The sequence below is a fragment of the Haematobia irritans genome, chromosome 4, assembly GCF_050003625.1.
Source record: "Haematobia irritans isolate KBUSLIRL chromosome 4, ASM5000362v1, whole genome shotgun sequence".
Classification (NCBI taxonomy): Eukaryota; Metazoa; Arthropoda; class Insecta; order Diptera; family Muscidae; genus Haematobia; species Haematobia irritans.
Window position 1 is genome coordinate 190,115,559 of NC_134400.1, and position 12,033 is coordinate 190,127,591.

Sequence of the window (12,033 nt, forward strand, 5' to 3'; positions counted from 1 at the left end):
AAAATTTCGACAAAATTATCTATAGAAATAACATCTTGATAACATTTTCAATAGAAATAAAATTTTGATAAAATTTTCAATATAAATAAAATATTGATAAAATTTCAATAGAAATAAAATTTTGACAAAATTTTCTATAGAAATAAAATTTTGACAAAAATTTCTATAGAAATAAAATTTTGATAAATTTTTCTATGGAAATAAAACTATGAGAAAATTTTCAATAGAAATAAAATTTTGATAAAATTTTCTATAGAAATATTTGTTTGGTGGATTTCTCCCAAGATATATGCGAAGAAGTTTCAATTCTCAGGAATGTTCATAGAACCATTAACGAGTCAAAAACAAGTAAGGAAAGTCTATACCCTATTATACCCTGCACCACTTTATAGATCTAAATATTCGATACCATATCACATCCGTCAAATGTGTTGGGGACTATATATAAAGGTTTGTCCCTAATACATACATTTAAATATCACTCGATCTGGACAGAATTTGATAGACTTCTACAAAATCTATATACTCAAAATTTAAGTCGGCTAATGCACTAGGGTGGAACACAATGTTAGTAAAAAAAAGTATGAGAAACATTTAAATCTGAAGCAATTTTAAGGAAACTTCGAACAAGTTTATTTATGATTTATTGCTCGATATATATGTATTAGAAGTTTAGGAAAATAAGAGTCATTTTTACAACTTTTCGAATAAGCAGTGGCGATTTTACAAGGAAAATTTTGGTATTTTTGTCGAAATCAGAAAAACGTATATATGGGAGCTATATCTAAATCTGAACTGATTTCAACCAAATTTGGCACGCATTACAACAATGCTAATTCTACTCCCCGTGCAAAATTTCAACTAAATCAGAGTTAAAAATTGGCCTCTGTGGTCATATGAGTGTAAATCGGGCGAAAGCTATATATGGGAGATATATCTAAATCTGAACCGATTTCAACAAAATTTGGCACGCATAGCTACAATGCTAATTCTACTCCCTGTGCAAAATTTCAACTAAATCGGACCAAAAAATTGGCCTCTGTGGTCATATGAGTGTAAATCGGCCGAAAGCTATATATGGGAGCTATATCTAAATCTGAAGCGATTTCAACAAAATTTGGCACGCATGGCTACAATGCTAATTCTACTCCCTCTGCAAAATTTCAACCAAATTGGGGTAAAACTCTGGCTTCTGGGACCGTATTAGTCCATATCGAGCGAAAGATATATATGGGAGCTATATCTAAATCTGAACCGATTTCTTCCAAAATCAATAGGGATCTATTCTGAGCCAAAACACATACTTGTGCCAAATTTGAAGTTGATTGGACTAAAACTGCGACCTAGACTTTGATTACAAAAATGTGTTCACGGACAGACGGACATGGCTATATCGACTCAGGAGCCCACCCTTAGCATTTTTGCCAAAGACACCATGTGTCTATCTCGTCTCCTTCTGGGTGTTGCAAACATATGCACTAACTTATAATACCCTGTTCCACAGTGTGGAGCAGGGTATAAAAATATTCACAATGTCTTTAATTCATAATTAGGTTTTCTACACTAGATTCTCGACTTTGCGACATACGTGATATAACGTCGTAAACGTGTGTCGCAAAAGTCACAGTTTGCGACAGGCTAACCCTGCTATGACAAATCCATTGTAGTTCTGATTTGTCATATAATTTTTGGTGTCCTAATTCATTTTGGATTTGAAGTTCATTTTCTTGGTGCCCATTTTCATAGGGCCAAGATTTTAACATTACCAACAATATAGAAATCGATAATTATATACAAATGTAATAATTGCGACAAACTGGAACACCGGGCACCGGTACCAGTCCTGCTAAAGGTCCGTCGCTGAAAATTTGCATTTTCATTGGTGTAATAAATATGGCTAAAATCCTTAGCCTATTTCTAAGAAACAAAATACAAAAATATTAAAAAATACAAAAATATTAAGGAATAGTATAAGCCTACGTTTACTGTTTCCTTCACTAAACTATCGATAAATTGTTTTGCATGTAGTTATTAATATCTAATTTTTTATATTATACCACAAATATTATCAAAACTATTTTCACAATCTCTTTAATGATAAGCAAGATCTATTCAAATTGTCGGCATAATGTGTAGCCTACACTCTATGCATTTCCCCTTTTTATTTCTACTTTGTCTAACCATTAAAACAATGTTCAAATTTTTATCACTTTTCGCACTCTCATAGTCATTTGTTTCCAATTCCAGCCAATCTGACTGAATCCCCTCCATTCACCTGTAATCAGGTTAACTTATACCTCGTAATTATCTGCCTTTGATTTTTGTTCATAAATGGATTTTCGGAGACACTTTCCCTTTGAGCATACAAAACACACACCGACACACACGCACACTCATAAAGGATTGTCTCCCTTCAATAGATACAATGGGGTGGGTCGAACAAACTGTCAGCGCAAAAATAATCTACACTGTTAGAAAAATATGTTTTTCATATGTTCCGATATAAACAAAATGAGTTTCGGGCACAATTTTTAAACACAATATATTTAAGTGCCAACATGTAATGTTCCTATACTAACACTAAATGTTTGGGACACATATGTTAATATGTTAAAATATATTATGTTTGGGGCATGAATGTTTCATAAAAACAATATGTGTGAATGCAAACATATATAAATTTACAAATTTCAAGTAAACATATATATATATATATGTTTACAATTTCTGTGAAACGGTTGTATGTTGTTTCGGAAAACTGCTTTATGATAAGGCCAAAAATTTGATATGCTTAAGTCTAAATATTATTTAATTTGAATATTAGAATGAGTATTCGGAGTAAAGAGAATAGACATTCGGAACCAAGAGCATAGAGATTTGAAAAAACAGCATGTGTTTTCGCCTTGAGAGGAGAATTTTATGTATGTGTGGACAAGTGTTTTGTTTATCATTTTGGCATTATGGACACACATTTTTTAACGGCCTTAAAGGTAAAAATGAAATTAAGTACGAAACACGATAAATTTTAAAGGCATTTAAAATGGTGTTAAAAGCTAGTAAAAAACGGTTCACGCCTAAATAAATTTATGTCTACATTATAAAATTATTTATGTATGTTTATACTCTTCTTTTGTTAGAGTTTTTGATTTTCTTCCAAAATTTCAAACTTTTATACCAAAAACAGTTTTTTGTTATAAAATTGTTATTTTTGCAAAAAAATAATAGTATTTTATTCAAAAGCCATTTCGTTTATATCAAGCACTGTTTCTGAATGTAAATCTTTAATAACCCACATTTCGAAGTTTCATTATAAAAATTTAATATATTTAGTATAAATGTCTAAATTACAAAAAAACAAGTATATACGGCCATAAGTTCGGCCAGGCCGAATCTTATGTACCCTCCACCATGGATTGCGTAGGAACTTCTACTAAAGGCTGTCATCCACAATCGAATTACTTGGGTTGCGATAACACTTGCCGATGGCAAGGTATCGCAAAACTTTTTAACACTGTCTTCTAAATTGTAAGTTAGCCCATACGGGGTATATATTAAACAAAAAAAGGCCGATTAAATACGTATATAATATAGTTTGACAAAATTTTCTATAGAAATGAAAACTTGACAAAATTTTCTATAGAAATAAAATTTTGACAAAATTTTCTATAGAAATAAAAACTTGACAAAATTTTCTATAGAAATAAAATGTTGACAAAATTTTCTATGGAAGTCAAATGTTGACAAAATTTTGTATAGAAATAAAATGTTGACAAAATTTTCTACAGAAATAAATTTTTTACAAAATTTTCTATAAAAATAAAATTTTGACAAAACTTTCTATGGAAATAAAATTTTGACAAACATTTCTATAGAAATAAACGTTTGACAAAACTTTCTATAGAAATGAAATTTTGACACAACTTTCTATAGTAATAAAATTTGACAAAATTTTCTATGGGAATAAACTTTTGGTAGATTATTTTTGGCGATATGGACTAATTTTTGTGTAATAAGTCATCGGCTATATATAACTAAAGACCGATATTGACCAATTTTTACATGGCTGTTAGAGGCCATATATTGACAAAATATACCAAATTTCAACCGCATCGGATGACTTTTGCTATATATAATTATGGACCGATATGGACCAATTTTTGCATGGTTGTTAGATACCATATACTAACACCATGTACCAAATTTCAACTGGATCGGATGAATTTCGCTCCTCCAAGAGGCTCCTGAGGTCAAATCTGGGGATCGGTTTATATGGGAGCTATATATAATTATGAACCGATATGGACCAATTTTGGCATGGTTGTTAGAGACTATATACTAACACCACGTACTAAATTTCAATTGGATGGGATGAATTTTGCTCCTCCAAGAGGCTCCGGAGTTCAAATCTGGGGATCGGTTTATATGGGAGCTATATATAATTATGAACCGATATGGACCAATTTTTGCATGGTTGTTAGAGGCCGTATACTAACATCAGGTACCAAATTTCAACAGGATCGGATGAATTTTGCCCCTCCAAGAGGCTCCGGAGGTCAAATCAGGGGATCGGTTTATATGGGGGCTATATATAATTATGGACCGATATGGACCAATTTTTGCATGGTTGTTAGAGACCGTATACTAACATCAGGTACCACATTTCAACCGGATCGGATGAATTTTTCACCTCCAAGAGGCTCCGGAGGTCAAATCTGGGAATCGGTTTATATGGGGGCTATATATAATTATGGACCGACATGAACCAATTTTTGCATGGGTGTTAGAGACCGTATACTAAGACCACGTACTAAATTTCAACCGGATCGGATGAATTTTGCTCCTCCAAGAGGCTCCGGAGTTCAAATCTGGGGATCGGTTTATATGGGGGCTATATATAATTATGGACCGATATGGACCAATTTTTGCATGGTTGTTAGAGACCGTATACTAACATCAGGTACCAAATTTCAACTGGATCGGATGAATTTCGCTCCTCCAAGAGGCTCCTGAGGTCAAATCTGGGGATCGGTTTATATGGGAGCTATATATAATTATGAACCGATATGGACCAATTTTGGCATGGTTGTTAGAGACTATATACTAACACCACGTACTAAATTTCAATTGGATCGGATGAATTTTGCTCCTCCAAGAGGCTCCGGAGTTCAAATCTGGGGATCGGTTTATATGGGAGCTATATATAATTATGGACCGATATGGACCAATTTTTGCATGGTTGTTAGAGGCCGTATACTAACATCAGGTACCAAATTTCAACCGGATCGGATGAATTTTGCTGCTCCGGGAGGCTCCCCAAGCCAAATTTGGGGATCGGTTTATATGGGGGCTATACGTAAACGTGGTCCGATATGGCCGATTTTCAATACCATCCGACCTACATCAATAACAACTACTTGTGCCAAGTTTCAAGTCGGTAGCTTGTTTCGTTCGGAAGTTAGTGTGATTTCCACAGACGGACGGACAGCCGGACAGACGGACGGACATGCTTAGATCGACTCAGAATTTCACCACGACCCAGAATATATATACTTTATGGGGTCTTAGAGCAATATTTCGATGTGTTACAAACGGAATGACAAAGTTAATATACCCCCATCCTATGGTGGAGGGTATAAAAAAAATGGTTCGGTCGGAGCAGGAATTGAACCCACGACCCTTTGCATGCAAGACAGACATGCTAACCACTGCTCCACGTGACCAACAAATGTATGTTTACTTTAAATATTGTTATGTTTGCATGGGCTCGTGGGCACTGCAAACTATGCTATATAAATGTAACTTATAATGATAATTGTCTACTGGTGACTATAACTGCTACGTAGCCCAGTGGATAGTGTGTTGGCTTACAAACTGTATGGTCCTCGGTTCGATTCTCCGTCCAGGCGAAAGGTAAAATTTAAAAAATTTATAAAATTGAATAATTTCTTTAACATAATTTGTATTACAGAAAAAGGTACCAAGAACTAAAAGTTTCGTGGAAGTGCAAATTATGTTAGGAAATGAGCACAATCTTCTTTGGGGAAAATTCTTCCAGGCATATAATATTTTTGGGCTCAAAATGCTTCCAAACATATAATATGTTCACATAAAACAAACATATTAATTTTTCGGCAGTATCCAATAATATATGTGCTTCCTGCAAAATATGTTTGGAACATATGTTAGAGAAGCGATTTTTTTTAGGGTGTACATATGCAATGTGTATTTGATTTTTATACCCTGCGCCACACTGTGGAACAGGGTATTATAAGTTAGTGCATATGTTTGCAACACCCGGAAGGAGACGAGATAGACACATGGTGTCTTTGGCAAAAATGCTCAGGGTGGGCTCCTGAGTCGATATAGCCATGTCCGTCTGTCCGTGAACACATTTTTGTAATCAAAGTCTAGGTCGCAGTTTTTGTCCAATCGACTTCAAATTTGGCACAAGTATGTGTTTTGACTCAGAATAGATCCCTATTGATTTTGGAAGAAATCGGTTCAGATTTAGATATAGCTCCCATATATATAATTCGCCCGATATGGACTTATATGGCCCCAGAAGCCAGGGTTTTATCCTAATGTGCTTAAAATTTTGCACAAGAAGAACAATTGGTACTATAGTCAAGTGTGCCAAATTTTATTGAAATCGGTTCAGATTTAGATATAGCTCCCATATATATCTTTCGCCCGATTTGGACTAATACGGTCCCAGAAGCCAGAGTTTTACCCCAATTTGGTTGAAATTTTGCACATGCAGTAGAATTAGCATTGTTGCTATACGTGCCAAATTTGGTTGAAATCGGTTCAAATTTAGATATAGCTTCCATATATAGCTTTCGCCCGATTTACACTCATATGACCACAGAGGCCAATTTTTTACTCCGATTTAATTGAAATTTTGCACAGGGAGTAGAATTAGCATTGTTGCTATGCGTGCCAAATTTGGTTGGAATCGGTTCAGATTTAGATATAGCTCCCATATATAGCTTTCGCCCGATTTACACTCATATGACCACAGAGGCCAATTTTTAACTCCGATTTAGATGAAATTTTGCACAGGGAGTAGAACTAGCATTGTAGCTATGCGTGCCAAATTTGGTTGAAATCGGTTCAGATTTAGATATATCTCCCATATATAGCATTCGCCTGATTTACACTCATATGAGCACAGAGGCCAATTTTTAACTCCGATTTAGCTGAAATTTTGCACAGGGAGTAGAATTAGCATTGTAGCTATGCGTGCCAAATTTTGTTTGAATCGGTTCAGATTTAGATATAGCTCCCATATATATGTTTTTCTGATTTCGACAAAAATGGTCAAAATACTAACATTTTCCTTGTAAAATCGCCACTGCTTAGTCGAGAAGTTGTAAAAATGACTCTAATTTTCCTAAACTATAGGAAAATTAGAGTCGAGCGATATATCATAAATAATCTTTTGCAAAGTTTCCTTAAAATTGCTTCAGATTTAAATATTTCCCTTATTTGTTACTAAAATTGTGTTCCACCCTAGTGCATTAGCCGACTTAAATTTTGAGTCTATAGATTTTGTAGAAGTCTATCAAATTCTGTCCAGATCGAGTGATATTTAAATTTATGTATTTGGGACAAACCTTTATATATAGCCCCCAACACATTTGACGGATGTGATATGGTATCGAAAATTTAGATCTACAAAGTTGTGCAGGGTATAATATAGTCGGCCCTGCCCGACTTTAGACTTTCCTTACTTGTTTTTATATTCGGTTTCTTTGGTGGTTTCACAACATATGCTTAAGAGAGGACACTCAGCAGATTTTGACAACAAAAGCAGCGTTGCCACAATGAATTTTTATTTTGGCCCAACATTTTTCCAACATTGGACCAAAATTCGTAGCAGCGGACCATTTTTCCAATTTAAATTAATATCATTCATAAGCTAAAATTTGTCCAAAATTTTACTTCAATAGAAAATTTAATCAAATTTTTATTCCTATTCAAAATTTTTATTTCTATCATTCTAATTTTGTCAAAATTTTATTTTTATAAAAAATTTTGCAAAAATTTTATTTCAAAAGAAAATTTTGTCAAAATTTTATTTCTTTAGAAATTTTTATCAAAATTTTATTTCTTTAGAAATTTTTGTCAAAATGTTATTTCTTTAGAAATTTTTGTCAAAATTTTATTTCTTTAGAAAATTTTATCAAAATTTTATTTCTATAGAAAATTAGTTTTACTTCTAAAGAAAAGTTTGTCGAAATTTTGTTTCTGTAGAACATTTTTTCCAATTTTTTTCTATGGGAATTTTTTTCAGAATTTTATTTCTATACAAAGATTTGTCAAAATTTTATGTCTATAGAAAATTAGTGAAGTACCTCTTAGTTGGAGAGGAATTTTACCATATACGAAACAATAAAAAATCTACCATTTTTGGTAGAATTCTAACAACTGTGGCAAACGTGCGAAAGCGAATTAATTCCAAAAAAATCAAAATTTTTATAGTATCAAAAACAAAGGTATTAAAAATTTATTTTGGTCGTATCTTTGTTAATATGGGCTTGAATCGAATAGGAGGTTAATTCGTAACCAACCCCATAAAATTTAACTTTTTACGAAAATCAACATAAAATCAAAATTTTTGTATGAAAAATTGATATTGCTCATGTCTCATTAAATATGGGCCCTAGAGTGAAAATGAGGTTAATTTGTGAGCACCGGAAATAAATTAAAATTTCCATAAAATTCCTCCAATGTACAAATTTTCATATGAAAAATTTATTTTGGTCACATTTTCTAAATAAAAAATTAAAATTTCCATGAAAATCCAAAAATCAAACATTTTTTTTATGAAAAATTCATTTTTCCTCGAATCCCTCGAATATGCGTCTTAAGCGAATTAATTCTTAGTCACCTACAAACCACCAAAATTTTTTAACGGTTTTTATATATTTTTTTTATTATAGTCAACTTCAAAATATGAAAATTTCTTATAAAAATCGAAAAAAAAAAATATTTTAAATATACAAAAAAAATCCCAAAATCAAAATTTTTATTGGAAAAATTTATTTTGGCCATATCTTCTTCAGTATAAGAGATTATTTCGTGGCAACCCCAAAAAATTAAAATGTCCCTAAGCAAATTAATTATAATCACCTCAAAAAAAATCAATATTTTTTAAAAATCATACAAAAATATAATTTTTATATGAAAAATTTATTTAACTCGTGTTTTTAAATATGACCCTGGATCGAAAAGGATGTTCGTAACCAACCTCAAAAAATTTAATTTTTTATGAAAATTAATTTTTTTATGAATAATCAAAAAAAAAACAAATTTGTGTGTGAATAAACTTAGTTTGTTCATGTCTCATGCTCGACCTCGTTTCGCTCTAGGATACATTTTTATCTACACTGAAAAAACAGTGAACACAAAAATGTTTGTATGAAAAATTTATTTTGCTCAAATCTTCTTAAATATGCGTTCTGGAATGAAAAGGTGGTTAATTTGTATTCAACCCCAAAAACAAAAAATTTTATGAAAATCAACAAAAAAATCTAAATTTCTGTATGGAAAAATGGAATTTGCTCATATCTCATTAAACGTGCCTCCTAGAGCGAAAAGGAGGTTAATTTGGGACCACCCTCAAATAATTTGAAATTTTCATGAAAATCCTCAAAAAAAAAATTAAAATTTTCACATCTCCTTAAATATTAGTCCTATAGCGAAAAGGAGATTCATTTGTGACCCACTCAAAAAATCAATTTTTTTGTGAAAATCTTTAAAAAATACAAATTTTTATATGAATTCAGTGAAAACTTTCAAAGTTGAACACATTTAAAAGCGGACATTTCCCAAAAGTAGACAAATTTTGTGAGACTATCACAGAAAAAAAATTCATTAAAATTTTTCCAATTAAAATTTTAGAAAATAATCAATTGTATGGAAGAATTCCTCTAGATCTACATAGAGGGTTTCACTTTAAAGTGTTGTTTGACATATATTTTTTTAATTCTGTATTTTATTTCCTAGACAGGAATAAGGCGACAAGGCTCGTTATCCGACTTAGAGATCGCTGGCTATAGTAGTTAAACTTCCTGAGTCTTAGCGATACTTATTATTAAATTTATTAAAATTTAAATAATCTTTTTTGTTTTATCCTTCTGAAATGAAACTCAGCGCTTTCGTTTTGAATGCGTCTTTATTCTGTTATTTCTCGATGAGAATGAATTTACATTTTTCTTACATCTTACCACTAAGCTTCTCGCCAAATTATGTATGTTATCTAGAGTATTTTAATGTAGGGATCACTCAGATTGCTCAAATGAACTGAGTATTTGAGAGTGATACAAAACAGTTATAAATTATATGAGTGATTACCACAATCAATACATAACATTACTAATGAGAGCAAGGGTTAATGCTTTTGTTGTTGTAACTGATCACTAGCATAGCAATGAGTACTTAACGCTGTTATGTGTTTTTTTTTTTAACATGACTGATCTCTGTTATTGAAATTTAGCATTAGAAACAAATTAACATAAATTGGTAGATGCAAAATGAGCAAATACGAAATACGAAAAAAATAATATATAAATGAAATGATGTGCATGATATTGTATTGGCGCAATTAAAAATTTAATGATTCAACAAATTTTTTAATTAAAAAAAAAATTCAATCGCAAAAATTATCGACTAATCGACTAATTTTTAATTGACTTTCAACAAATGTTTTAATTAATACTATCAAAATATGTAATTGAAGACATTTCATTTCTCTTGACCAAATCATCAACCATCCCTTATGACATTGCCATCATCACCTCATCCCATCATGGTGGGTGATGGTGTAATTGAATCACTCCACTATAGGAGACATCTCTATTGTTTTATCAAAAAGCTTTTAGGGCAGCAAAACAGATAGCATGAATGAAAATTGGCCACCCTCCGTCATTCCACATAGACCCAAGTCCCAAGTAGCCCAAAACTCATTTCACCAAAGAAAATGACACTACCATACACATCCGTTTTTCCGGATGTATTGCAAACAGAACAAATTAACACCAGGCATATACAGAGTGCTTAATCTAATCATAAATGTTTGACATTGTGCGTTCGTATTTGTGTCTATGTGTGTGAGTGTCAGTTTGACGTCATTGCCAATGTTAAAGGGAAATTGTCTTAATTGTAGAAACATATACACCAAAAAATGTGAAATGCTATCGAAGATTTTCCAGATTTAAGAAAGCCTAATGAGTAGTCATGTACGAAACTTTCTATAGAAATCAAAATTTCGATAAAATTTTCTACAGAAATAAAAGTTTGATAAAATTTTGACAAAATATTCTAGCAATAAAATTTTGACAAAATTTCTTATAGAAATAAAATTTTGACAAAATATTCTAGAAATAAAATTTTGACAAAATTTTCTATAGAAAAAAAAATTGACAAAATTTTCTATAGAAATAAAATTTTGACAACATTGTCTATAGAAGTAAAATTTTGACAAAATTTTCTATAGAAATAAAATGCTGACAAAATTTTCTAGAGAAATAAAATTTTGACAAAATTTTCTATAGAAGTAAAATTTTGACAAAATTTTCTATAGAAATAAATAGAGAAATAAAATTTTCACAAAATTTTCTATACAAATAAAATGTTGCCAAATTTTCTAGAGAAATAAAATTTGATAAAATTTTGCTATAGAAATAAAATTTTGACAAAATTTTCTATAGAAATAAAATTTTGAAAATTTGTCTATAGAAGTAAAATTTTGACAAAATTTCCTATAGAAATAAAATTTTGACAAAATATTCTAGAAATAAAATTTTGACAAAATTTCCTATAGAAATAAAATTTTTTCTATAGAAATAAAATTTTGACAAGGTTAGGTTAGGTTAGGTTATGTGGCAGCCCGATGTATCAAGCTCACTTAGACTATTCAGTCCATTGTGATACCACAGTGGTGAACTTCTCTCTTATCACTGAGTGCTGCCCGATTCCATGTTAAGCTCAATGACAAGGGACCTCCTTTTTATAGCCGAGTCCGAACGG